Here is a 4,037-nt window from a genome sequence, read left to right as displayed (position 1 = left end):
CAGGAGGAGGCTTGAAGCCTCTAGCAGAGGCAGGTAGCAGGAAGCTCCCTGTCCTACCCCAGGTAGGGAGCAGTGAAGCACCAGGATCCCTCTCGGGAGGAGGGAATCCGGGGGAGCAACAAGGCCCCCTGCACAGAGGAGCAGGTACCCTAAGGGAAATAGAAACAGGGATAGGTGGAGCCGTCCCTAGGGATCGCTGGCTCCTGGACACCAGTCCGGGAAGTCTCCCCACCCAGGCAGAATATTATTTCTAGAGGAAAAGGGGAGGAAGAAGGACTGCCAGAACTGAGCTGAGGAGCCAGTGGGAGTAGAAGACAGGCTGGCCCAGTGATATCGCTAGGCCTGGGTCCCCACAGTTGGAGGAAACCAACGGCAAGCCTGCAGTGCACCGCAGGCCAACATACCACCAGCACGTGATCGGTTGGCGAGTGGATAGGGTGTAGGGGTGGTGGAGCCCTGTGGAACAACAGAAGCATCAACTGTGAGTACACCTGCACCGGGGAACCCCTCAATTAAAGAACTCCACTGAAACACAAATCAAACATAACAGCAAAGTCTTGGCAGGTGGGATGAAGGGAGGGGCTACCTAGACGACGGGTGATACCGGACTCGAGACGTCCGTCATCACACTGATGTTCTTCCAAAAGGAAGTACTAAAGCACGGCACAGTAACTGCACACAAAGTTAATTTAACCACTACCTCACTGTAGCAATGTGCTAAATGGAGGAATGCACCACTATGGCAAAGTATCTGCCAGTCACATGTAGACTCATGCGATTGCTATATTACTGTAGCCCTCTGTACGGTGACGTAGCGCATCACTACAGCAATTTAAGGTGATGTGTAGATGCGCCCAAAGTGACTTAAAGTGAGAGTAGAAAATTACTAATAAAATTACTACTTATAAGAGCTATCATCTTAGTACAGACTGCACTTTATATACATCAAGTCAAGTATTCCCAAGAGTGTGGCAGGAGCGACGTCAGGGTCGCCGTGATATCCCCTGTCGCCTCCTTTACTGTGCCAAGCTTCTGACTCATACCCTCCTGTTCTCGTCTGCCACGACTTTGACTGTATATGTGTTTTTATAGGGAGGCTACCTTTCTTCTACTTGGCCACAGTTCTCCTGCTTCGGGTGTTCTGTGTATCCAAGCCTTGTGGGCTATGCATGGCTCCTTCCACCCCAACACCACGCCCCAAGCCTTGCAGATGGAAAAGATGATGTTCTGTCTGGGTCTACACCCCCTCTGGCACTCAGACCCTTCTCGGCAATGCAGCCCTCTCTCCGGGGCCTTCTCGGCAATGTGGCCCTCTCTCTGGGCTCACCATACTGCTACCCCTTCTTCTGGGGTTTCTCAGCCACCCCTCCTTGGAGCTGGGGTCTGTACACCCTGAACACTGTGCCCTCACTGGGGCTGGGGTCCTCACACTACTGTGAGTCCCCTATGAGGCCTCCTCCATCCCTTATAGCCTCACCCAAACCACCAGTGTAATCAATAACAAACATAAACAGTACAATAAACCCCAGCCTCTTGGCAACAACTTAAACATAAACCACTAGCTATAACTATGCTCAGGCCTACTGGGTTTTCTATCCTACCACGGTGGCCAACACTGCTCTGGCATTCAGGCTTCTCTCTTTCTGGCAGGGAGCTCCTACATCCTTAGCTGCTGGTAGGGAACTGCCTCTGGCCTTGTGCCTGTGCTTTATATAGGAGCCAGGCCCTGCCCTTTTCTTCAGCTGGCTAGGCAGGTGTAAGCCATTAGCTCCCTTTGGTTGCCTCAGCAACCGGCACCTGAAGGGTTATCCCAGCACTTCTAGTAGCAGGCACCCTAGTGCCCTGCTACAAAGAGTATTTGAAAAAAAAAAAAATCCTCTCTCCCCAAACGCACACTGAATCCTTTTCAATTCTACCCAAATTCAAATAGGCAAAAAAAAAAAGTGATCTTTTCTGTGGTAGTTCTCTACTTCCACCTTCAGTTCTGGCCGGTGTCAGCAAGTAAAGAGACAGATAAAAATGGCTTCATTTTCCAAAGCGCAATTTGGATCTGTTTTGAGGTCTAGACATGTTTTCAGGTTCAAAAGTCTATCCATCCTTAATGCATAACAGTATTATTTAGACTCTCCTGCAAAGGTACGATCAATTTGCGGTTACAGAAGCAACTGAAAAAGCCAATAAAATTCACAATTACAAGGAGAAAGGAATATAATATTTCTGTCCACTATTGAAAGCATCTCTGTATAAAAAAAAGTCTTTTTGAAATAATTCTTGTGTTTATTCTCATGGCATCAAAGGAACATATATTAACAGATTCCTTTGAATGTCAGTGAATGCAAAGAGAAATATTCTGTGGTTGAGGTTGCTATGGTGAAGAAGGTACAAGGAAGGAGCCATGTCCAAGAGATATAGTCATAAACAAAAAAGGAAAAGCAAGTATTAGAGAGAAGTCAGCCCACAAAGATGAGTACATGACTGATACAGTTCATATCATATGAATCAAATATATCGTGCACATTTGCAGTATTTTAAGTTACAGAAGATTTTACCATGGTTAAATTAGAGCTGAAGTTTTCTAGCTAGAACCCTTTGTATTGTTTGTTATTACTAAATAAACTGGTAAGAATCCAGAAGTCTTCCCACACCAAGTATGTTAGAGTGCACTGATCTACACTGCATGAGTAGGTAAGAAAAGTGCAACTTTAAGAAGAGTGATGACAGTTCTGTCAAATGTCCTCAATGATGGCAAAGATGAGAACACGAACAAGGGAAGAATTTGCTGTTACAGGGAAAAAATGTGCGTTTCTTGCCTTCATAGAATAGTACACTGTAACCCAGAGAGATTTGAACATTTGCATTTTTATGAATCAGGACATCACATTTCCACTTCATATATTATAATATCCTAAACCTCATGGCCCACTTCATATATTATAATATCCTAAACCTCATGGCAAGGGAGAAAGAACATCAGTATTTTCAGGCACAATTGCTTGAGTTCTTAAGGCATCTAACAGCATAATAGGGCTTCATGTTGCCAAGCTAAGCATTCCCTGCTGAGCTAGTCTAGGATATCTGGTGTGGCTACAGAATAGGAGCTATGAAGGGGCAGACATTTGCCCACTTTAATTTGAAGAAAGGAATAAATTGCATGGGGCTTGTCAGCCCCTTGACTTTGCAAATAATGGATTCTGGCAGTTCTAGGTTTAAATAGCCATTCATTCAGCACAGCACATTTACCTGCCAAACGCGTGTGTCTCTTGTTACTTCACAGGAATAATTAAATAAAAAAATAAATAAAAACAGTGCTGTCAGTGTACTGCTTTAATATTTTACACCACATGCATTTCACTTCCTTTGCAAAGTGCTATCATGCTTCCTAAAATAGCCTGGTAATATAAAACCCTGATTGTTAAAAAGAAAGAAACCTAGAATCTCCTTTAAACATCTCCAGTTTTCTGAAACACTAACGTTTATTTTTAACAGACAGCATTATGAAACTGAGTTCAATGTTTTAAAGGTACTGTAGCATGTTTAATATCTCTCTATATCTAAATCAAGAGGGATATAATAATAAATGTTCTACAGTACTGTAACATATATCATTCTGGATAATCTCATGCAGGTTGCATGGTTAAGCACTCAAGGTTGTCAGAATAACCTTAACAGTTTCATTTCCTGACATAGGTCTTTCCCCTCATGTACATGCAGTATACTGCAGTCTTTAATTCCACATCCTCACTCATGTTTTTAACAACTGCAGACCCATTGCCTTATGTAGTATAATGTTTTGAAATGAAGCAAGCTCTCCCTTGCCTTATTCAAAGCAACAGGTCTCTTTCTATTTTTTTTTTTCTCTTTTTACTGTATACCCCAACACATTATAGGATTAGCAACGAATGCCTGGAACACACATTATACATTTTTCAAAAGCTCCTCGACTCACAAAATTCAATCCAATTTTTACTACATCACTCAGAGGCACACTTGCATTAATAAGCAAATGTGTGTAAATATTTTCCCCTTTTCCCACCTCT

The sequence above is a fragment of the Alligator sinensis genome, unplaced genomic scaffold (genome assembly GCF_000455745.1).
Source record: "Alligator sinensis unplaced genomic scaffold, ASM45574v1 scaffold1109_2, whole genome shotgun sequence".
NCBI lineage: Eukaryota > Metazoa > Chordata > Crocodylia > Alligatoridae > Alligator > Alligator sinensis.
The sequence above is the reverse complement of the archived record's forward strand: the minus strand, read 5'-3'. Positions refer to the sequence as shown.